At 39.9% G+C, this 25,941-nt stretch overlaps 1 long non-coding RNA gene across 1 annotated transcript in view; it reads right to left on the bottom strand.

Annotated features, from left to right (window-relative positions):
• Positions 1 to 3,640: 3,640 nt before the first annotated feature.
• Positions 3,641 to 25,941, bottom strand: part of LOC147355012 (uncharacterized) — a 66,695-nt gene continuing 44,394 nt past the window's right edge. Inside the window, exon 4 of the long non-coding RNA XR_015144148.1 lies at positions 3,641 to 3,755. This is a non-coding gene — a long non-coding RNA (uncharacterized LOC147355012). The remainder of the gene's footprint in view (positions 3,756 to 25,941) is intronic.

Genomic DNA, 25,941 nt, shown 5'->3' with positions numbered 1-25,941 from the left:
GTATGTTTGTGTCCTGCCCCAAATTCATGGTAAAACCCTAATCCCCAGTGTAATGGTATTTGGAAGCAGTGCCTTTGGGAGGTGATTAGCATTGGCTGAGGTCATGAGCAAAGAACCCTCCTAATGGAATGAGTATCCTTATAAGAAGAGACCAGAAAGCTTGTGCTCTGTCCCCCATGTGAGGCCACTGCAGGACAGCAGCCAGGAAGCCCTCGCCAAGAACCTGACCATGCTGGCACCCTGCACTGGAGAATTTCCAGACCTCAGAACTGAGAAATAAAGGTCTGCTGTTTAAGCCACCCACACTATTGACATTTTGTTACAGCAGCCCAAGCAGACTAAGAGGGCAAGAGAGGTACTTTCAGGAGAGAAAGGTAGGAGGTGGATTTCAGCAGTAAGATAACACTACCTTGAGATGGTCATTAAGGCCTTTATATTTGGACAGTTTATTTTATCTATAATCTTTAAAAAAGCAGTAATTGATTAATATCAAAGCAGATCAATAAGCTAGATGGGACTAAAGCAGTATAGTTCATGTGTCTCAATGATGAAATAGTGAAGAGAATCAGGCCTGCATGCTACTTCTGCTTAGGCACTCTGCAGCTTAACACGTGGCTTCAGTTTCCTAACCCGTCTGGGCCTTGGGAACCTCATCTGTACAGCCACAGAGCAAAATCCTTTAGATTCTCCCTATAATTATTCTGAATCCTGCAGACACCTCAAATATGTGCTATGGTCTGGGATGAAGTGGTTTGGCTTAGCCCTAACAATGGCTCACCGAAAATCTATTTCCATTCCTAGAGAAAATAACTCACTACATGTTCCATCATGCCTAAATTATTAAATATGAAACAGAGAACCCTCAACTTTTCTTGCAGGTATGAGTTAAGGAGACCACAAAACCCATTTTGCCAGGCTGTGCTTTATAATAGCTTCTAAGTTACTTGCCTTGTTTTTATAAATTATTTTTTTTAAAGCTTGTTTTATAGATTATGCTCTCACCTCTAAATAGGAGCAGATCCATTTTAAAAAACACCGTGTTCTGCTATACATTTATTTTTTCAAACTTGATGTTGAATCTCAAACCCAAATCAAAAGAGAAAAATTCCTCTTTACTCCAAGTTTAATACAGGGCAGATTTTCCATGAGCCAAGTCTTCAAATATTTGCTTGACTCAGGGAGACCTTTCTCAGTTATCTGTCGGTATTGCTCAGATTCCAACAAATGTCTGAGATCAGACTCATTCTGAGCCAAGCCAAGCCAAGCTTCTTAAGTCGTCCAGTGTATTCTTCGTGGAAATACGACTGCAGTTTAGGGAGGATTCAAAGAGATGCTTAAGATGAATGGTACATATATAATCATATTTACCATAAAAATATAATTATATCAATATGATAAACATTTTGAAGTATATGATGGCAGACACCGGAGTCTGAACAAGATAACTGAGACGCATTTTCCCTGAATGTAAGCATTTTTATATGGCTTTTTTTTTTTTTTTTAATACACGCCTGTCTTTTAAAAACATCCCTTGGGTTTATCCTTCTAAAGCTTTCACCTGGTCTGCTTGTTTCCTCTGAGATGAGGTCCCTGGGGTTTGCAAACACTGGTCGTGTCTTCAAGGGCTGCAACGGATTCAGAGTTCAGTATCTCAGAAAGGAATAAATACAGAACCGGAAGACCTTGTCTGGAACTAAGACCTTCTTTAGGGATAATGAAAATCACCTAATGTATGTTATTAGCATTTGGGTTTCAAAGCAGAATGCTTTTTAAGCGCTTGCTTTCAAGTTTTCTCCCTCCTCGTAGCTGTAGCACTTTGTTAGGGCTTGGCTTCTTCCCTAAATAGAAATTATTTGTATGCCCAGAAATACACCGTGGAATCTCATGAATGCAGAGAGATATTTTCAGATCACTCAGTTAACTGATGCATCCTTTCTTACCACCCTTCACACCCTTGGAACTTTAGAAGCAGGCTCATTAGTGCCTAAAAACTAACAAACCTATCAGAGCTTCCTCTCTCTTCTTAAAGAATTAAAGAGGGTTTTAAAAAGATCATCATTTTTGTTATTTCTCACTTCCAGGGGTTTGAAATTGCAGCTGTCTGCTCCACACCCTTCTTATAAATTCTGTGTTCTAACACAGAAGGACTCTTGCCCTTGCCATGACTTTTGTCCTTGATCCCCACTTTTTTTCCTTGGCATGACTTAAGTTTCTTTCAAGAGTCATTCATTGTATTTCTGACTGGATTTCCTTGGTTGTTGGGCTCATTAAGTCCTGGCCTGAATTGGCTTTTCCCAGCCACCGCTTCCCCTCAGCCCTTATTCACGGCTCATCCGCCTGAGCCCCAGGCAACAACCAGGGGGCGGTGGGGCGGGGGGGCTCTTTCTCCATTTCAGGCTGCCCCCCACCCCATTCTTCCTTCCCATGACTCCACCCTCAAGTTCAAGGCCAGCCTGAAACTTGTTGAGCAACTTTAAAAAGCTCCTGGGCCTCCTCTCTCTGTCTCCTCCATTAGGGGCGGCCAGAACGGAGCCAGTTCACATCTTTTGGAGTTGAGATGGGCAGCAAGAGCCTTGGGTTCTGACTGCTGGAAGATTCCTACTTCCTTGTGGTGGAGGTCCTGTGCTCTTCCGAGAATCTCTAGTGGGGCTGTCACTCTCCGCCAGGTTCAGAGGGTTTTGTTTTTTTTTTTATTGTCTCTGTCAGTTAGCAGCCCAAGGTTACCGCCAGCTCTCTGTCAGGGCTTTGATTTTTGTCAGCTATGGCCAGGTCCTTTTAGTTATCTGCTATCTTTTCAGCTTTGTTCAGCCTGAGCTCTACTTGTCTACTAATTAGCTCTTTGGAGATTTCCCTTTAAAAACCCACTATCACAGAGGACAGGAACTGTTCAAAAGTTTTGTGCTTCATAGAAATTCCATATTCATCCATATCGCATACAGCCATATTTTTAAAATTAAAACTGGCAGGTCAGGCCAATTTAAGGTATAGAAGTAACCTCGTCTCTAAAGAGAGACCTTCGGGTTCTTGATCAGGTATGGAGATGAGGGACAGGGAAAGGAAAGGGGTTTACATCAAAAAAACACTGAGGGGCACAAATTAAAAAGGAACGATCACTCTGGATAACATATTCACATTTTCTTTATCTTCTGGTGTGCAAATATTGTGCTAGCTGAATATAAAAGTAGCACAACTTTAGGTTACAAAAAAAAAAAAAAAAGAAAAACCACACTGTAATAACATCAAGAGTGGTCTAACATCAAGGAGGACCCTGAGGATGTCTTTGTTGTCAACTTCAGAAGAAAAGAGAGGAACAGAAGAGGAAACTGGCAGAAGGAATAGATGCCAAAGAGAACTCAAAGGATTAGGTCCGGGTGAGGTGATCGGTATTCGAAAACAGTCTGCCTTCTGGCTCTGATCTAAGGAAATAGGCTGGCAGCCAAGCCAGAGGGCATAGCCGCACAAACACACCTTCAGCACACTGCTTGAGGGTTGCCTGAGTGCCTTAGAAATTGTGCTGGCAATTAGAAGGCTCTGCGAGAGCAATAGGCAAAATACTTGATTTCTTGATAAAACTCTGCTTTTTACATCATCCCTAACCTGGTTGTCCCCTCCACACAAACATACCTTTTATTTTTCCCTTGTTTGCTTTTTTTTGTAGGCTCCCTTCTTTTGCTAGGCTCCTGAGTCCATTTTCCTTCTGCTAACTTCGTGCTGTTGTAGGTTGCGCTTACATTGCATTTACACACTGTTAATGCCTGCAAGATGAAAGTAAAAACCTTTGAATATATTAATGCTATAACACAGATGTCTTACTTTTTACTCTCTCTCTTTTTTTTTTTTTTAGCAAGTTGATGTGGCTAATAATGATGCAGATTGTGCTGGATGGATGTGCAGATGAAACAGGGGAATACAGATTAAATAAAAATTTCTTCAAAGCTTACGTTTGCTTCATAATTTAACTTCTGGGCTTGTCTCAGTGGTAGTAGGTGTGGACCAGGCATCACAACATTGTTCTAAAACATCTTGGCATCACAGAACCACAAGCAGCCAAACAGCACGGCTGCGCTTCTGCGAAGCCAGAGGAAAATAATAATAAAGAAAATAGAGACTGTCAGCGGCTCCGTACACAGGGATCTGACCCAGATGCTAATAATGCGGGAGCTGAGAGAATCAGGGACAGAAGTTCTGGGCTCAAGAAGTTATCTGCTTATATTCTGAACTTGACTTTTTGTAGCTATATTCAATGCCTCTGTAGCCTGATGTTGAATGAGGTGTGTGCCAGAGGTGGTCACACACTCACTCTGGAAACATCCATGGAATGACTCAATGCATCATTGAGCTCTCTTAAACAATGAATAAAAGGAGGGCATTGATGACATAAGGCCTTGGAGAAAGTACAGTCAATTTCTCTTTCATGTATCTGTCCATTTAAGGAGGATTGGTCAGGATGCCACTCTGGGCTGGGGATCTTGCTAGGTCCCCAGGATATAAGGTCGGGTGAGACACAACCCCTTCCCTCAAGGAACTCATGGTCCAGTGGGAGCAGAAAAGCTGCACCATCATCTTTTGAAGGAATGAAGAAATGCCGTGGGTTCTCCCGGGAAGGAAGAGCAGTCTGCCAGGCCAAATGGGGCAGGATTGCATCTGAGTTCTGCATCTTTCATGTGTGAAGAGAAATGTACCAGCTGGACAGACGAGAAGGAGAAGCAGGGGTTGAGACCTGGAGTCACGGATGAGCAGGACGGCAGCATGGCTGGAGCTTAGGCTGTATTTGGGGGAGGCTGAGCGAGGGGAACAGCATGATGGGCCCTAAGGTTAGTCATTGAATCAGGCTCTACCAGGCCTCCTACACTGAGCTAAGGTTTTTAGAATTTACACCGCAGGCAACAGAAAGGCAACAGAAAGCTTTGCCAAAGGAAAAGGGTGACACAATCTGATGTCTTTTTTGTGATAATTAATGGCTGAAAGGAAGGACATGGCCCCTCTAGAAGAGACTGTCAGGGACATGTGTGATTCTCCAGACTGTGATGACCACGGTCAGCTGAAGAAAAGAGGCTGGATTCAAAATACACTATGGAGAAACTTGGAAGAGCAGAGCTGAGCACCAGCTGAAAATGTCTGTCCGTGACCACCTTGTCCCCTGTCCCTCCTGGATGATCTCACAGCTATCTTGCAGTTCCAAGGGAACTTGCTGGGAGTTCCAAGCTCCTTTCCAGGTAAATGGCACTCAGTGCATACAAATCTAATAAGATACATGGAGGAAGCTCATTCGTCTTCCCTCTTCCACTGTGAGCTCTGTGAACACAGATGGCAGTTATGCCTTCCCTCCTCCGTTGCCTCAGACAGCATCCAAATACAGCACTGAAGAGAACACAATCTTCGTGTTGTTTTCCTGAATGAATGACTCAAAATGAGTGACAAAACTGAATGCAACACCTCCCTGCCCCAGGCTGTAAAAAAAAAAAAAAAAAGAAAAAGAAAAGAAAGAAAGCACTGTTTGCTTAAAGTAGTTGCTGGATTGCAAAATGTATTTACTTTTTTAATTTTGAGAGAAGGGAAGTAGTAGTTAATTTATTGTAAACAGATAAAAAATGCTACCCTCCGGTGCTTTTTGGAAATGAGCCTCCATCTCTTCGCAGAAATAAAACTAAGTGTATGTTATTTAGGTGGTCACCTGGAATGCTGATTTCTTGGCTTCTCATGTGACACACACAGAGCAGGAATATGTGGTTACATGGAAGATGCGCTTCAAGAAATGACTATCCAGGCCTGGGCTTTTTGGACGAGTGATGATATGAGAAGAGATTCGTTGCCTTCTGCCGATGTTACTAAAGAAACACTAGGTGGGTGTGGCTGACAGGGACTGTTGGGTAGGTCGGGCACCGCACCAGGACACTTTGCCAAGGGGCAAGTGAAATCGAGAAGTTGTGTCTGTCTTGAGGGGGACTTTTTCTTTATCATACCTAAGAGCTGGATGGGAGAATGGGATCCTGGACTCGAGTTAAGATGACTAGAATGAATGGAAAAAGGTATTGCTGGGACCAGTTTCACAGACAAACACCCAATCATATCTATGCCCTCCTCCCCAGTCTCTATCCTGTCCTTTCAAAGTATCTTTCCCCCTATTTTTTTTTCCCTCAGTGGTTTCTGAGCTTCATTTCAGCCCTTATGTTTGGACCTTCTCTCTCTCACACTCAACTTGGCTGGTACAGCTTTAAAGGGACCTAAAAGGAAACCGAAGCACACAAGGTCTTTAAACACGATTGACACTGCCATCTGTCAGGCGCCAAGGGCATCTGGGAGAGATGTGCTCTATGCTCATCTGGCCAACTGGTCGACTGTGGGACCCTAATAATTACATTATTGAAGCCAGAGCACCAGCCACGGTATGAAACTTCAGACATTACTTATGGATGAAATGAGGTCAGAAGAGGTCAGAAAAAGACAAGAGATGAGCTGGCCATGACAGCTGTCCAAGCTGCCCTTGAGATGCAGCTCACAACACTGGAGTCAGAACTGCATTTTTTCTTGGAGAGGAGGTTCTGCCCACCAGAATCACTGCTGCTATGGTGTTTCAACCCTACGGCAAGTCTCCCAGGCAAAGCAACTCTCCTGGAGGAGGATGCAGGAAAAGCCAGCAAACACTGCTTCAGAAATGTGGAAAGCATTAACCTCATGTTTCTGCTTGTCTAGTGAGCTTTACTGCCAGGCTGGGGGCTCCATGAGAGGAGCTATTAGCATTGTGGTAAATCCTTAAGCAACTCTCCGAATGAAAAAATGTACACAAGCATGAATGAACAGAGAACTTGATGGCTGCAAAACGCATATGCCTTGGTGCAGAGTTGAGGAGTGAGCTCTTTCAAAACAAATCTCAAAGAAGAAAAAACATTTTAAGTCTGTTTCTTTGGTTGTACAGTCAAATAAAAAGGTTGGCCCTGTGAGTGATACTTTACTGTTGTTTACCTAATTTTCTAGAGGAGAAATATAGTTAGATGTTGACTTGGAGTATTATAACAGGATTTACTCTATCTTAAACATGAAGCCACAAACAAACCCTTAAAACAAAATCATTCTGGCCTTTTATGAATGGCCCCTTATCTAGGGCCAGAAATTTAAAAAGGGAATAGATCTAGATACTTATATTTATCCTTCATAAAATTTCTAGTTTCTTGCACAAGAAAGTAACATATTGACTTGAGAATTGGTGACTTCATTAAGTTTCACAAAGTACCTTTTTCATTTCATCTGAATGCTGTCCCAATGATACCCACTACTTAGAAAGAAATACAAATATAATACACACATTCTTTGTGAAAAATACTAAGTAATAGTAACCTCAAGGAGCCAAAGAATAAAAACAACAGAGTTCCCATTTCCAAGTATACTAGATCAGTCCAATTTTGAGTTAACGCTGTAAAAAACATATTTAGAGCGTTACGTTTGTAAACATAATGAGATGAAGAATTTTTCTTTCTGAAGAAGCAAAAACTGCATTTCTAAACTGCAAGCCTTTCCAGCACATTGCTCTATGCCAAATGCAGCTTCCTTCTGTTGCACTTTATGTTAATGCTATTCTTTCCACAGATGAAAGTTTCATTTTAAAGAAGAGAAAAGGTACAGGAATATGGAGATACTATGGCAGTGACGGCAGGGAGGAATAGCAATAGTTTGTGTGGTTTGGGAATTCTCTTCTATGTCACCATCCCTCCCCATCCTGTGAGTGTAGCAAAATAATTGGCCAACATAATTAAATATGAATCCACATAACTTTAGACTCTGAACGCAGGATCAGTCCTTTGATAGGTTAAAAGAGTGCTTCATCCAGCCCCGCATTCCGAAAGCAAAGTGAGAAACCTATACTGCCTTTGATTCGTGAAAAGATGCATCTGCTGTAAATAAGAAGCACCTACTTGACATTTCCTCAGAAAGACTTCTGAAACCTTAGAATTTATCACAAATGCAGTGGGGGCATTATAGTACATTACAGTCCTTCAGTCCCAGTTTTCCCACCAGCATTCACATGTTCTTTTTTTTTTTTTAATATGTATAACTGTAAGTTTATTAGCACTAAAATTTTTTAAAAATATTATCTCTTATAAACATATTTTTAGAGAGTGAAATATATATGACATTTTTCATTTTAACTTTTTAAACTTTTTATTTTAAATTAGAGTACAGCCAATTAACAATGTGATAGTTTCAGGTGTATAGCAAAGGGATTCAGCCTTAAATATATGGGTAACCATTTCCCCCCAAACTTCCCTTCCATCCAGGCTGCCACATAGCATTGAGCAGAATTCCCTGTGCTATACAGTTTGGGATCGACATGTATCCACTGCTATATTTAAAATGCAGATGTTCTGAAAAGGAAAGTTTTCAGCTGATTTGGGAGAGAGCAGTACCATTAGAACTAAAGTAAAAGAAACAAACAAAAACCCATCATGTAACAGTGATCAGCAGTTAGAAAATGATTCAATAATGTTTACTAAAGATTTGTGATGGGCAGAGCTCATTACCAGGCACCATGGAAAAGTATAAATCAAATAGCAAATATAGTTCCTTTTCTTCAAAAGGCCTAAAGTCAAATGGAAGAATCATATATAAACAAATGCGTGTGAACCCTAAAAAAAAATCAGAGCATGCAAAACCAAATTACAAGTGAATGCACACAAATTTGTGCAAAGGCACCTCACTGGCAGGCTGAATTCATAAGAGACAGCCTCAAAACTTAGGCTGTCAGGCACAGACACACAGCTGGATGACAATGCTGCCCACAACAGAAACTTTGTCATTTTCTGTCAAAGCATTTATTTATTATGAGATAAGGGAGTAGCTCCATGGTTTGATAATATGATAAAAATTTAATAAAATGAATCCAATAATTGATTTACACACTCTTCTGTTGATTGTTCTCAACGGACTATGGTTTAGCTATTTTAATATTATATTTATTTTAATATATATTTATTGCTTTAGCTAAAAAGGAGGTAGACATTTAACTTGTCATATTTAAATAATGTGCCAGAAATATGATATTTTTTAGGTTATTTGGAGGGAAATGTGACATATCTCTATGCTACTGTTGAGATTTTTAAATTTATGAGGCAAGGAATAAGAAAGTATTTAAACAGAGTTTCCCCATTATATTAAGACTGTTACATAGAGACTGTCATCTTAATTCTTTTATAATCTGAACATTCAGAATTTGGTTAGGATGGAGAAAGAAGAAGGCATCTGGTTCTAAGAAATAATTTCTCATAGAAAATTCTAATATTTAGAACCAAATTTCATAAACATTCAAAAGGAATAATCAGATGGTCTGAGTACAGAAAGACTGGCTGCTACTTGTGATAAAGATTTAATCTGTCAGACAATGATGACAGAACTGTATACACGTCAGGATTACAGGCAGGACTGTGAGTATCCTGAGAAGTTATTGATCACTACATCTGAGTTAAGAAATTAGGGACACAAGTTAATTCCTAACAGGATTCTCTATGTCTGACTAACTGTACTTATAGCTGTATAAGTGACTGGTCAAACGAGTTACTCACAGTTGTGAGATCTGTGAGTTACCATTTAAGAAGGGATGTGCTTAGGTTTATAATAAAGGCATTATTTCAAATTCATCTCTGCCATAAATGACCAGTTTATTTGTAGTCTTCTTTAACATTTTGATATGTGGTCTATGGGAATTTTGTACAAAAGTAATATGCACCCAGAAGAATCAAAAACACAGAATGAAGTGATCAATAAAGCCCAGGTAAAACCGTCATGTATAATTCGTCTATTTATTTAAATCCTGTTCATCAGCAAGTCCAATTAATTGTGATATTTCTGTTAATAGTTTAACAATAATAATAAAAATTGGTATTCAGAATTATAAATCTGGCATCCTTGAAATATCTTCTGAATCATTAGTTTGAGAGATAGCATACATGTCTTTTCTTAGTTTATACATATTAATTGATACCAAATTGTTATCTTAAAAAAAAGGGTGAGAAGTTTGCAATGGTATACCATAAACACACATATACACACACAAGATCTCTAAAATAAAAATATATTAGGACTCCCCTGGTGGTTCAGCGTTTAAGATGCCTCATTTCCAATGCAGGAGATGCAGGTTCCAACCCTGGCTGGGGAACTAAAGATCCTACATGCCTTGTGGTGCAGCAACAAACAAACACTCAAAAACTGTTATTTAGTACAGAAGAAATAACAAATTGATTTTTAAAAAATCTATGAAACTGTGAGAACTGTAGAGAAATGTGACAACTGCTGCTGGAATGTGGTGGAACAGAGAGGTCCCTGGACATGGAGACAGGAAAGCCAGTTCTAGGAGCAGGAACAGCAATTTGTATACTTCAGTTTCCCTGTCTGTGCAAAGTGGACGCCCTTGACCACTCAGTGCTGACCTTCCTATGTTCAAGTCACGAGGGACAGAGATAAAGCTTTCTCTGGCTCATCCCACACATTCTGCATATAGAGAAGAGGCTAAACATCTTAAAACCAAGCTGAACATAAATGATAAATTCATGGCGGCATTGCTTAGTGAGTGGCCTTTAAGTAAGACAAAAAGCTGAAATTCTGAGGCTGCAGTACGAAGAGTCAGTTCCTCAGATCATGCTATCTTCATCATTTCATCTGCACCAAAAGCAACATTTGCTGTAAACTCATGTATAAAAGATGCATTTTGTGTTAACTAACTTGGGACATGTTAATATGCTACTTTTACAAGTCAAAATTTATTTGCTCTCACATTTATAAATCCTGACTCATGACACATTTTTCACACTCAGCTAGAGATGATCTGTTCTAAAAATATGTAACTTTTTAATTTTTTTCGAAGCTACGTTAATTATCTTCCAAAAATATTGCAAGGTGATGGGGGCAAGGGAAGAAGGGAACCTTTTTCATCTTCATAAAACTGGTGAAACAGAACAGTTTGTAGCTTGCCTCCTGCTTGACAGGTGTTTGCATTGGGCAGAGTAAGAATTCCACACAGCCCAGTAAACACCAGGGAGCCGTGATGCAGAGTTTGAAATATTGGGGAAAGTTGGGTTCCAGCTGGGAACGTTGCACCTTTAATTTCTCATGGTTGAATACGAACAGGGTAAAAAACCATAATTAGAAATTACATGGGATACAAGAAAAGCAACTTCTGTGTCATAAAAGCAACGTGGGTTCTACCTGGTCCCTTTTGGGCTAAGTAAGCTGTTTGATCAGCTTCTCTCAGTCTCTGTGGATGTCCTTATATGAGTCTAATTGAAGGACTCCTGTTCTCTTTTTATTTTTGCTCTATGAAAAATGTATCGGAGATGTCTTATAATGAACTTTGATATGGTGAAATGATAATAATGTCCTAATTATATATAAAAATGTAATTACACTTGCTTCTATTATAGAAAAACTCCCTTTATAATGAAGTGTTATGTTGGAAAAAGATTTTCATTATATAGGCGGACTCCTTTACTTGTTAATTTGAGCTCTGATTCATCACTTTAATATTAAAAAAGTTCTTTGTAAGTTACTTTTGATGTGTCTCATTTATGGTTCATTTCACTTCCTGGGCACCACCAGGAGCCCACATCCAAACTTCTTTGAAAGACACTTAAAAATACATCTTTCAAAAGAAATTCTTCTTTCTAGATGGTGGAACAGCGGTAATCAAGAAAAACATTACTGACCTTCTCATTTACCTGAGCTCTGAAAACTTTTATTTTGAAATTTGAGAACAAAAAGATATGTGGCTTTTCAGATGTTTAAAAACCTGTGCATGCCTGAGATTGTAACAGGTAGACTATCGAAAGATCGGTTTTAGCCAAAAAGCAGTTACACAGGTAAAGTCATGGCACTCACACAATACGGCTCCTTTTCTACTCTTTTTGGATTTGCTCAGAACATCATTCCACCAAATCAAGTACAAAACTGGGAAGGGCGATAAATCCTTTTTCTTCACTCTTTATAACAAACCAGCCAAAGTCTTGGTAGGAAAATAATTAGATGCTTAAAATTAGTTTTGAAATATTCAGTTATTCAACTGAAACTGTCCACCATCACAGGAGATAAATATTTCATCATTAGCATCAGAAAAAAAAGAGATTAAGCTATAAATTGTCAGAATAAACAAGAAAATGTAACTGGCTAAAGAAGACATTCAACACTGTGGCAAGAGAAACCAAAAATTAATACAACTACCACAAAGTACTATGCTTATTTTAGGACATTCACTTTTAGATTTTAGTGAAATTAATTAATTAAAAACAATTGTGGGTCCATTGAAAGGAGACTATGATTTAAGTAGGTCTGACTTTTATAACATCAGAGTCCCTATCTTTGTTTATTGTTCTATAATTTCTAAGTAGAACGGGAATCTTGAAAATACTAGGGAATTCTCAGCTTCTTTAAAAACCTCTTCCTGAATTTGATGACTTGAAGAATTTCATTATAACTTTAGTTCCAAGGCTTTAAGGGAGTCATACTTGATTCTGCCTGCAATGCAGGAGACCGGGTTCAATTCCTGGGTCAGGAAGATCCCCTGGAGTAGGAAATGCATATTCACTCCAATATTCTTGCCTGGAGAATTGCATAGACAGAGGAACCTGGTATGCTACAGTCCACAGGGTTGCAAGGAATCAGACACAACTGAACGACTAACACCTGACTACCTCCCAAGCATCTCATATTCACAGCCATCCCTCAGTCTAAACCATGGTCATGGCTCACTCAGATTCCTGCAATGGCTTTCTGCTCCCTCTCCAATCTATTCTTCATTAATCAGTTAATGACCTTGTAAATAATAAACTAAACCCTTCCATCTCCAGGAATAAGTCCTTCCCATGGTTTCCCTGTGCACTCAGAGTGAATCCCAAGCTCCTTACACGGCTGTGATCTGATTCTTACACGTGCCTCCAACCTTACTGCCTGCCACTCCCCCATCAACTCTCAACAACTCTCAACACACTTTCAATCTCTTAAAAATACTGTGCTCTGCTCTCGCTGCCTAAACGATCCTTCCCAAACAATCTATGGCTTGTCCCTTTCATGCCAGTTTCACTGTTACTGGAAGTGCCTGTGCCTGCCTGCCTGAACAGGGCTGTTCTCTTGCCCAGCACCCTACTTCCCTTTTCATTCTTCCTGCTTTAATTGTCCCTCAGGTAGTTGAGTGTATCCTTCATAATGTGTGGTTCTCAAGAAGAAAAGTAACTGCTGCTGCTGCTGCTGCTAAGCCGCTTCAGTCGTGTCCGACTCTGTGTGACCCCATAGATGGCAGCCCACCAGGCTCCCCCATCCCTGGGATTCTCCAGGCAAGAACACTGGAGTGGGTTGCCATTTCCTCCTCCAATGCATGAAAGTGAAAAGTGAAAGTGAAGTCGCTCAGTCGTGTCCGACTCTTAGCGACCCCACTGTAGCCTACCAGGCTCCTCCGTCCATGGGATTTTCCGGGCAAGAGTACTGGAGTAGGGTGCCACACTAAGCCCCAAACCATGTCTACTCACCCATCTCCTGCCTCCAAGAATCGAACCTTTCCCCTTCTCCCAAATTTACCAAACACTTGCACCTCACCAGACTCTGAGGAGGCCTTACAAATAGCTGTTGAAAAAAAGAGAAGAGAAAAGCAAAGGAGAAAAGGAAAGATATAAACATCTGAATGCAGAGTTCCAAAGAATAGCAAGAAGAGATAAGAAAGCCTTCCTCAGAGATCAATGCAAAGAAATAGAGGAAAACAACAGAATGGGAAAGACTAGAGATCTCTTCAAGAACATCAGAGATACCAAGGGAACATTCATGCAAAGATGGGCACAATAAAGGACAGAAATGGTATGGACCTAACAGAAGCAAAAAATATTAAGAAGTGGCAAGAATACACAGAAGAACTGTACAAAAAAGACCTTCATGATCCATCATTCACCTAGAGCCAAACATTCTGGAATGTGAAGTCAAGTGGGCCTTAGGAAGCATCACTATGAACAAAGCTAGTGGAGGTGATGGCATTCCAGTTGAACTATTTCAAATCCTGAAAGATGATGCTGTGAAAGTGCTGCACTCAATATGCCAGCAAATTTGGAAAACGCAGCAGTGGCCACAGGACTGGAAAAGGTCAGTTTTCATTCCAATCCCAAAGAAAGGCAATGCCAAAGAATGCTCAAACTACCACACAATTGCACTCATCTCACACGCTAGTAAAGTAATGCTCAAAATTCTCCAAGCCAGGCTTCAGCAATATGTGAACCGTGAACTTCCAGATGTTCAAGCTGGATTTAGAAAAGGCAGAGGAACCAGAGATCAAATTGCCAACATCCACTGGATCATAGAAAAAGCAAGAGAGTTCCAGAAAAACATCTATTTCTGCTTTATTGACTATGCCAAAGCCTTTGACTGTGTGGATCACAATAAACTGTGGAAAATTCTTCAAGAGATGGGAATACCAGACCACCTGACCTGCCTCTTGAGAAATTTGTATGCAGGTCAGGAAGCAACAGTTAGAACTGGACGTGGAACAACAGCCTGGTTCCAAATAGGAAAAGGAGTACATCAAGGCTGTATATTGTCACCCTGCTTATTTAACTTCTATGCAGAGTACATCATGAGAAACGCTGGGCTGGAAGAAGCACAAGCTGGAATCAAGATTGCCAGGAGAAATATCAATAACCTCAGATATGCAGATGACACCACCCTTATGGCAGAAAGTGAAGAGGAACTAAAAAACCTCTTGATGAAAGTGAAAGAGGAGAGTGAAAAACTGGCTTAAAGTTCAACATTCAGAAAACGAAGATCATGGCATCTGGTCCCATCACTTCATGGCAAATAGATGGGGAAACAGTGGAAACAGTGTCAGACTTTATATTTTGGGGCTCCAAAATCACTGCAGATGGTGACTGCAGCCATGAAATTAAAAGACGCTTACTCCTTGGAAGGAAAGTTATGACCAACCTAGATAGCATATTCAAAAGCAGAGATATTACTTTGCCAACAAACGTTCGTCTAGTCAAGGCTATGGTTTTTCCAGTGGTCATGTATGGATGTGAGAGTTGGACTGTGAAGAAAGCTGAGCGCCGAAGAATTGATGCTTTTGAACTGTGGTGTTGGAGAAGACTCTTGAGAGTCCCTTGGACTACAAGGAGATCCAACCAGTCCATTCTGAAGAAGATCAGCCCTGAGATTTCTTTGGAAGGAATGATGCTAAAGCTGAAACTCCAGTCCTTTGGCCACCTCATGTGAAGTGTTGACTCATTGGAAAAGACTCTGATGCTGGGAGGGATTGGGGGCAGGAGGAGAAGGGGACGACAGAGGATGAGATGGCTGGATGGCATCACTGACTCGGTGGACGTGAGTCTGAGTGAATTCTGGGAGTTGGTGATGGACAGGGAGGCCTGGCGTGCTGCAATTCATGGGGTCGCAAAGAGTGGGACACGACTGAGAGACTGAACTGAACTGAGACTTCGAATGTGCTGCTCTCTGCCTGGATGGCTCCCTCATAGTCTGCGAACTAAAGACTTTCAAAATCTAATCTTTGTATTCTTCTGGGGGGCATATACCACGTGGCTTCTGAAGTCTTAGCTCCCCAACCAGGGACTGAACCTGGGCCTCTGGTAGGCAGTGAGAGTGCAGAGTCCTAACCACTGGAACACCAGGGAATTCCCTTTTTTGTCTTTCAAGACTGCAATCAAATGTCCTCTCATCTCAGAAGCCTTCTTTGATTTCCATATTCATAATTACTTTCTCCTTGAGTTTCAGCATCACTTTATTTATAGAATTAATCCCATCTTGGTTTGGGCTTCCCTGGTGGTTCAAATCATAAAGAATCTGCCTGTAATGCAGGAGACCCAGGTTTGATCCCTGGGTTGGGAAGATCCCCTGGAGAAGGAAATGGCCACCCACTCCAGTATTCTTGCCTTGAGAATCCTGTGGACAGAGGAGTCCATGGGGTTGCAAAGAGTCAAACTGAGCACACAGACAGACACATCTTTGAACCAAAGTTAGTTATACACAGATTTGTCACCTTCATAACCACACCTCTGACGGTTTGGGGTATTTTTCTCAGTATGAGTTTTCTAAATTTTAAACAACATTGATTTTATGCTTCATCTCCTTTCAACAAATAAATTGTATAACTGAGTAGACAAAGGATGTTTCCACTTACTAAACAAAACTGGTAAAGTCAATGGTTTTCTCTATCAGAATTTTCATTCAAATGTCTCAAATCTTTGCTATTTGACACTTCACCATAAGCAGGTTAATTGTAAAGCAATTCAAATGTCATTTGACAAATAATGGCAACTTAAGGAGAACAATTATATTTCCACCTTTACATTTTTACTTTTCTCTGGGTAAAAATGGAGGACAAAAATTTGTCAATAGTCATTGCTACTGTGCATGATATTTCATAGGACTATAAACATGATGAGGTCTCACTTACAACATGGGTTCGTAAGTCCTAAGATGGTATATGGTGCTTAATAATATCAAAAGGAAGACATAGCCAAGAAAACCCATTAATTTTTAAAAACTATTTTATACAACTAATTCTGGGAATGATTTTGGTAAAAGGTAAATATGACTAGATGACCTATTTTCATTCCTGCACAAAAAATAGTTATAACAAGTAATAATACGTTAAACTCAAAAGATCAGGGATTTAGAATTGACAAAGTCCCTCCTGGCTCATTGAACATTTTGAGATTTTCATTTCTCTACTTGTAAGATCTTTCAAGTTGTCTCATTTTAAACAATAAAAGGATGAAATAATGTATATATGCATCATTTCTGAAAATACTTTTTCAAGAGTATTATTAGTACCGAGAAAATTCTTTTCAAAATACTTCTTTAAAAAAAAAATTTTACCAATGTCTTCTTTCCTAGTAAACATATTCATTCTTTCAATAACCAGTATTTGAATACAAAAGGTAAAGTCTAAGGCACCAGGTGTGGTGTTTCTGAAAGAATTATATTCTGTTGCATGTAACAATTCAGTATAAATTGAATTGGATGGAGTAAAATAGAGGTTCATTTTTCTCTTTCATGGGGCTAGGCATTCAGAGGCTAATATGGAGGTGCCCTAGTTAACATGAAGTCTGCTTCTTCTAGTTTGTGCTCCACTATTGTTAATCACAGTTTTTATTCTCAAGATTGATACATGGCCCCACATGGCTGCTGGATCTCCGGCTTAATTCCTGAATTCCAGGCAAGAAAAGACACGAAGGGAAGGAAGGTCAAAAGGTCATGTTTTCTAGCTGAGTCAATTCCCTTAAAAAGATTGCCCAGAAATTCTACCCAACTTCTTAATATCTTCTGCTTATACCTCATTAACCATTCTTAGCAAAAGAGATCAGGAAATGTAATTTTTTATTTAGACATGCTGCTATTTTTAAAAATCAAGACTTTGTTCCTAAGGAATGAGAGAAGAATGAGCATTGGGAAAGTCACATCCTGTAATGATGTAATACATGTACTTGCGGATAAATATTTTCAACCTTATCCTGTTCACTCACTCTGCTCCCAACGTGATGGCTTTCTGGTAGGACCTGTAGAATTCTTACAACTGCTTTCCTTCTCCATGGAGAGTCTGTCATCTGACTTCTTTCATGGCTGGTTCCTTCTCACGTGGGTAAAATGTCACCTCCTCTGTGATACTGTCCTCACAACTCTTGTCTGTAGGAATCTCCTTCCCTAATCCTGTTATGCCCTCCATGAAACTCTGCTACATCTTCCAAAGCACTTGACACCGTCAGTATTCCTGCCTTTATATATTTTTACTAGTTTATTATTTGTATATCCGTAAAGAGAGTGTTCTCTGGGTTGGGACACTCCTGGAGAAGGACATGGCAATCCACTCCAGTATTCTTGCCTGGAGAATCCCAAAGGACAGAGGAGCCTGGGCTACAGTCCACGGGGTCACAAAGAGTCGGACATGACTGAGCGACAAAGCACAGCATGAAGAGAGTGTAAACCCCGTAAGAGCAGAGGTTGGCTTTCGTCACTGTTGTTTTCCCAGAACCCAGTTTCATGCCTCATGCATCGTGAGTGAGTGAAGTCGCTCAGTCATGTCTGACTCTCTGTGACCCCATGGACTGTAGCCTACCAGGCTCCTCCCTCCATGGGATTCTCCAGGCAAGAATACTGGAGTGGGTTGCCATTTCCTTCTCCATGCATTATAGTGTCCAATAAATCCTTGTTAAACAAAGGTGGGTGGGGGAAGAACTAAGAAACTGTTATTCAACAAATAAATGAAAACATCACCTTGCCAATATTTTTCTTTGGTGTGACCAGTTAAACCTCAAATTCTCTCTTACAGTTCTGATTTGTTTTGAGTCATGAGAATCAGGCTTCATATGTGACAACACAGGCAGTTCAGTTGGCTAGAATCATTCTGCTGAGCCCAAGAGTTTCTCTCCTTTGGCATGACGTGATAGGACAGTTGGATTCATCTTCAAGATTGGCTATGAAAGTCTCCAAGTATGAGAAATGCCCCATGGAACACACAATCTTCTCCAAGTGATTCTCATAGGAACCTAATCAGACCACCCAGGTATCTTTGTTCCATTAATGGATCAGAGGGAAGTCCCATCCAAACTGGCTCAGATGGTAAAGAGTCTGCCTGCAATGCAGGAGACCTGGGTTCAATCCCTGGGGCAGGAAGATCCCCTGGAGAAGGGAATAGCAACCCACTCCAGTATTCTTGCCTGGAGAATCCCATGGATAGAGGAGCCTGGTGGGCTACAGTCCATGGGGTTGCAAAGAGTTGGATGATTGAGCAACTAACACTTTAACACTTAAAATCCACCAGGAGCTTATGGAGAAAGTGATCCTCAAGCTTTCCTTTGATTTTGTATTTTACCTGGCATTCTTATGATGTCCATGGAAGTATGGAAGAAATATTCAATACAAACAATGAAAGAAAGGGAATATGAGAGGGTAAAAAGGAGGGAGAAGAAAAAAAAGAGAGAAAGAAAGAGAGAGAGAAAGTATGAAATCAGACCCTTTAGTTGCAGAGAACTTTCCATTATGGCAGTCTGAGTCCCAGTCTTTGGAGAATTGCTGGAAGACATTTTAGCATCTCATTCTTCAAGGAGCTCATTAGGGGAAAGAAAAGCCCATGATAAAGGGGCAGTGCCATGTTTGAAGAGCCAGGGGTTCCTGTTATCCTGAATTATTAAGTAGTCAATGTTCAGTGGACCACTGCTTGCCCGCCTGTCTTCAGCAGGTGGTGGCCCTCTGCCTTTCTCTGGAAAGCAGCTGCTTCCGCCCAGCCTCCCCAGAGCCTGCGACAGCCATTTGTTTCGATTTAAGACAGACACTGTCATTATTTTGTGCAGAACTTCACAGCAATGCTTCCTACTAAATGCTTGAACCATCTGAGTAGCACCAGGCAGACCGCTGGCTTTATTAATAATGCATCCACGCTTATCAATAGGTTTAGACAACTGGTATTTAGAAGCGTCTTCACAAGAAGCGGGGTGGATCTTTTTTCTCACACCAGTTAGCTTCATTCTGTCAGTTCCTTGATGTTGACATTACATCCAACTGTGTTCTGAAAGCCAGAGGTGTTAAAACTGTGTCTGGGCTGTTCTCTCTCGCTTTGGAGCGCTTCTTGATGAAGTTGAGACATGGTGATTGGCTTTCCCCTTTTTCTGCCCTTCCTTTCAACTGTATGCTAAAGGAAAAAATATTTCTGATCACTTCACTTTAAACCTTATTACAGGAAGGCTCCTCATACTCATTTTATTTGGGCTGGTTCTTGTTGACACTCTGTTCCAGTCTTGGTATATTTCAGTAGACTACAGTATCACTGATCTCTGTGAGGTGCATCCTGTCCATGGAAAGTTACACAGTTATTTTTAATAGTCACAAAAGACTATTCTAAATGTATTCTATACATTCTAAACCTTTGGATTTGAATACATTTCAAATGGCTACTGCAAAATTCAAGGTACTGGTTTGTCCCTTGCCAGGAAGGCAATGTTAAAATAATGAAAATACTCTGAGATCCCATAGGGCAGCCTGGATCTAATGCCTGATGATCTGAGGAGGAGCTGATATAATGATACTAGGAATAAAGCACACGCTAAATGTAATGCGCATGGTTGTATATATATTAATATGTTGATGCGAATCTCTCAGTTCGTCCCACCAGGTAGCAGGAAGCTGCTGTACAGCACAGGGAGCTTAGCTATAGCACTTAGGTCCCTGTGATGACCTAGACGGATGGGGTCGGGCAGGGTGGAAGGGAGGCTCACGAGGGAGGGGATATATGCATACACATGGCTGGTTCGTGTTTTTGCACAGCAGAAACTAATACAACATTGTAAAATAATTATTTTCCAATTAAAAAAATGTAATATACTTGATTCATCCCAAAATCATCCCCACCCCTGATCTGTAGAAAGACTGTCTCCCATGAAACTGGTCCCTGGTGCCAAAAAGTTGGGTACTGCTGCTTCAGAGCATCAGTGACAGAAAAAAAAGCCAAGAAAATACAACCAAAACATTATTTTTTAGTGCTAGAATATGGAATATACCAATGCAGCAATTTCTTTTCCAATAATGATTTTTCCAGATTTCCTTTGTAAGCTCACCTATCATTGCTGCTTACCAAAATGTATAGGCATTCTAGTGAAGTTGATAGGGCTGGTATCAGAGTCCTAATTTTAATGGAGAAATTATCCAGAAGGAAGCTTAAGGATTTTGCCTAGAACCGTATATACAGATCTTCCTCGATTTAAAATGGGGTCATATTCTGATAAGCCCATCATAAATTGAAAATATTGTAAGTTGAAAATGCATCGAATGTGCCTAATTTACTGAATATCATAGTATAGCCTCACCTATATTAAAGTCCTCAGAACACTACATTAGCCTACACTTGGGCAAGATCATTTAATGCAAGGCCTATTTTATAATAAAATGTTGTACATTTCATGTAATCTATTGAATATTGTATTGAAAGTGAAAAACAGAATGGTTGTCAGTGAATCAGCTGTTTACCGTTGTGATCAGACCATCAGTTCCGTTTAATTCAGTTGCTCAGTCGTGTCCAACTCCTTGCGACCCCATGGACTGCAGCATACCAGGCTTCCCTGTCCATCACCAACTCCCGGAGTTTACTCAAACTCATGTCCATTGAGTCCGTGATACCATCCAGCCATCTCATCCTCTGTCGTCCCCTTCTCCTCCCACCTAAAATCTTTCTCAGCATCAGGGTCTTTTCAAATGAGTCAGTTCTTCACATCAGGTGGCCAAAGTACTGGAGTTTCAGCTTCAACATCAGTCCTTCCAGTGAATATTCAGGACTAATCTCCTTTAGGATGGACTGGTTGGATCTCCTTGCAGGATTCTCAAGAGTCTTCTCCAACACCACAGTTCAAAAGCATCAATTCTTCGGCGTTCAGCTTTCTTTATAGTCCAACTCTCACATCCATACATGACTACTGGGAAAACATAACTTTGACTAGATGGACCTTTGTTGGCAAAGTAATGTCTCTGCTTTTGAATATGCTGTCTAAGTTGGTCATAACTTTCCTTCCAAGGAGCAAATTGATCACAATTTTAATTTCATGGCTGCAGTCACCATCTGCAGTTATTTTGGAACACAAAAAAATAAAGTCTGTCACTGTTTCCATTGTTTCCCTATCTATTTGCCATGAAGTGATGGTACCAGATGCCATGATCTTCGTTTTCTGAATGTTGAGCTTTAAGCCAACTTTTTCACCCTCTTCTTTCACTTTCATCAAGACGCTCTTTAGTTCTTTGCTTTCTGCCATAAGGGTGGTGTTATCTGCATATCTGAGGTTATTGATATTTCTCCTGGCAATCTTAATCCCAGCTTGGGCTTCATCCAGCCCAGCATTTCTCATGATGGTATGATGATCATACCATATCCTACCATATATCACTAGCCTAGGAAAAGATCAAAAGTCAGAATGTGAATACAGATTCTGCTAAGTACATATCACATTTGCACCATCATAAAGTCAAAAAATTGCAAGCTGAACCATCTAAGCTGGGGATCATCTGTATACATAAAATGACATGCATATACATACATATATATGCATTAGGTAATATGAATGTAGAATTCAAATTGCATGTATACCTATTCATTAAAAGTTCTTTGCTATGCTGTATTTTTCCTTGTAAGAAATTAAACAGGTTGTAGGCAGAATAACATGACCCTAAAATATCCACATCCTATCCCAGAGCTGGTGAATGGAATGTGTTATGTTACAGGCAAGAGGGAATTAAGGTTGCAGATGGAACTAAAGTTGCTAATCAGCTGGAAATCATTCTGGATTATCCAGGTAGGCCAACACAATCACAGTGATTCATGAAAGGGGGAAAGAGAGGCAGAAGAATCAGAACCATAGGGACAGTGTTAGGAGAAAGACTCAGCCAGTCCTTTCTGGCTTTAACAATGGAGTGGGGCCACTAGCCAAGGAATGCAGGCAGCCTCTAGAAGATAGGAAAGGCAAGAAAACTGATTCTCCCCTAGAATTCTACTGATTTTCATTTTAGCCCCATGAGATCACTTCAATTCTGGTCTTGAACTATAAGATGACACTATAAGATGATAAATTTGTGGAGGTTTTTAAAGCCACTAAATCTGTGGTAACTTGTTAGAGCAGTAACAGAAAACTAATATAATAACATTTATGTAATCTCTAGAAAAAAGCACAAAAATGATAAATATTGAAATAAACAAGCTTAAGGTAAACAATGTCAAACAAAATGACCAAGAAAATGCCCACTTTCCTACACTACTGGCAGTACAGCATTTCTTGAGGACAACTGAGCACTATTTTTAACTATTGAAAATAGTTTAAAAATTTACCATATTTCTCGATGAAGAAACTGTGATTATTGGTATTTTTTATAATGAAAAGGCTGCAATTTCATACATATATGCAAGCATGTGCATTTTTTTGAAGTATGATTTGAAACAGTAAACAGGAAAAAAAACAAAATATGTAACAGTGTGGGTTAATTAAAATAAATTATGGTATATGTGTATATTATTAGCCAATGAAAATAATACTCTAGGAGAATATCCAATAACATAGAATGATCTCATAATGTACTATAAAAAAAGTTTATTTCTTTTATGTAGAATATATACATTTATACAAATTTAAATGTATTTGTAAGACTAGAGTAAAAGAAAAATAATAACAGTGATCATTTCTGGGTATAATTACTTTTTTCTTTTTCAATATTTTCCCAAATGAAAATGCATCATTTCCATATTCAAAAAAAGCATACAACAAACTCTATTTTTAAAACTGCCTTAGAGAATTGCCTTTCCCTAGTTCAACATAGGGGAGCTTGAGACCACCTTCCTCCCTAGGCACATATATCTTTTGCTCTAAAATAAATGACTGTTAAGTTATCTAAAGTAGTCAGAACTCTGAGCTGGAAGTATCATATGTGGAGAGAAGTAAATTGAGACAGGTAACATACCATCTACCACAAACAGTCTGAATTTAACCCAAAGTAGGAAAGATGCCTCAGGCTTGTTTGTTCATAAGACAAAGCAGGAGATTTGGAAGCCAGTGAGCAGGTCGGAGAACAATTTCTCATTTGGCACTGGGTGGTGTTCTCTTTTCAGGTTTTGTGGAGTATCAATGTGAACCAGCCACAGAAGACTCATCAGATGGGGGAAAAGCTTTTCTGGCTTAATTGAATGCTTTCCCTTGCTTTAGAAGTCTCCGATGCCTTTGTTAACTGATTTGTGATTTCCTAGCAGCCAATATATTTCTGGCTCACAGATGGGCAAGGGCATAAGGCTTTTTGTTTATTTTAAACCATCTAATACATTAAAATCCTATGTTTTGGCAGGGTTTTTAAATTTTCAAAAGTTTGATTGATCCATAGCAAAACATTTTAATATTTAGAATTTAAAATTCTAAAGGCATTGAAACAAATTTACATATTATTGTAAATTTCAGGATTTCAATGTCATCATAATGGAATTCTAGTAAGCTAGGTTCACTTCTAACAGTTTCAAAGTTTTAAAAAGAGAGAAATTTTTAATAATACCTTACTGCTTTTTCCAAAGGGGGACAGAACTCAAGAATGTATCACAATTTAACAATCGACATTTTAATTCTGTCTATATGGTTTTTCATAAATTAGCATAATTTTTTCTCCCAATTTTACCTCCTTTTTCCTGACAGGAATTTAAGTTCTCCTCCAACAGAAGAATCTGGAATACATGGTCTCTGTCACTTGCATAAATATACATTATATAAAAAATATACATTATATAAAATGATACAAGAGGTTTGTTCCCTGTTTGTTTGGGGAAATTCCTTGAGTGAGGAAGTTAGGTTTTAACTTAATCCAAGAGGATGGCAAGAGGAGGAGAGAGTAGTAAATCAACAAATAATCAGATTGCTCCACTCACACAATTAATGAGGATCGGAGACGGGAGTAAAATCGACGGAAAGGAGCGCACAACAGAACCAAAACGACAGCAGCGTGTTAAGAAGCTGGATCTGACAAAGAAATGACTGGAGAAAGACTGACAGAGGTCAGGTGCTCAAAAGGACTGTTAGAAACAGAACTTCTTAATAACCAGCAGAAAAGCATTTGCCTACTTTACTATAAGCCATAGAAGCCCTCTCTGTGGCTCAAACTCATCAGTAAGTTGACATCAAGGCTGCTATTGACATTTGAGTCAGCGAATGAGTTGAGGTACTATTCACCATGGGATGGGATGGCAAGACTGGGACAGTTAGAGGACTCAGAACCTGGGGCCAGACAAGACCTGGATAATCTCAGCCTTTCTCACCTACCCCAAACCTGTCTCATGAGGACCCTCAGAGGTTCTCAGGGAGGCCAGGTCTTCCACTGCAGGTGAGATGGAGGTGTGAGCCAATTTTTCTTGAATCACAAAAGCCTGGATGACCTGTGCTAATCTCTAGCTTGTATATGGTTTAATGGGATCACAGAGTTCTCGGATAATTTCTGCAAATCTTATGTAGATTTGGATATTTTTATCAAGATTTTTATTAAGTGTCTAGTGTATGCCTAAAATACCAGAGTCATTTATTTACTGGGAACTTGCAATCTCATGCTAGGTGATAAAGCATGCATACATAAAAGTTATAAGCAAACCAGAACTCATCCTGTGTATGTCAATACATACAATGGAACTTTTAAACTAATATAATGAAGTCAAAAATTGTGCTGTGTAAAGAAAACAGAAGTTGTAGAGAAGTTGACAGTAAAAACTATAGTAAACTCCTTCCTATTGCCACAGATGATTATCTGTCATTAGACTATGGTAAAAAGCCTTCCGGCTCCTTGTGTTAAGTGCTCTTATCACTAAAATTCATTGTTTAGCTTCAGTTCAGTTCAGTCGCTCAGTCGTGTCCAACTCTTTGCGACCCCATGAATCGCAGCAAGCCAGGCCTCCCTGTCCATCACCAACTCCCAGAGTTCACTCAGACTCACGTCCACCGAGTCGGTGATGCCATCCAGCCATCTCATCCTCTGTCGTCCCCTTCTCCTCCTGCCCCGTATCCCTCCCAGAATCAGAGTCTTTTCCAATGAGTCAACTCTTCGCATGAGGTGGCCAAAGGACTGGAGTTTCAGCTTTCGTATCATTCCTTCCAAAGAAATCCCAGGGCTGATCTCCTTCAGAATGGACTGGTTGGATCTCCTTGCAGTCCAAGGGACTCTCAAGAGTCTTCTCCAACACCACAGTTCAAAAGCATCAATTCTTTGGCGCTCAGCCTTCTTCACAGTCCAACTCTCACATCCATACATGACCACAGGAAAAACCATAGCCTTGACTAGATGGACCTTTGTTGGCAAAGTAATGTCTCTGCTTTTGAATATGCTATCTAGGTTGGTCATAACTTTCATTTTCAAAGTTTTAAGTGGGGTGTGTTAATTTAGTGAAAGTTAGTGCCTACATGGAATTCTAGCAGGGAATCT

Source organism: Bos grunniens, chromosome 17 (genome assembly GCF_055505025.1).
Source record: "Bos grunniens cultivar Pamir isolate PY7600 chromosome 17, Bosgru_T2T1.0, whole genome shotgun sequence".
NCBI classification, from domain to species: Eukaryota; Metazoa; Chordata; class Mammalia; order Artiodactyla; family Bovidae; genus Bos; species Bos grunniens.
This window is presented reverse-complemented; position numbering and strand designations above follow the sequence as displayed.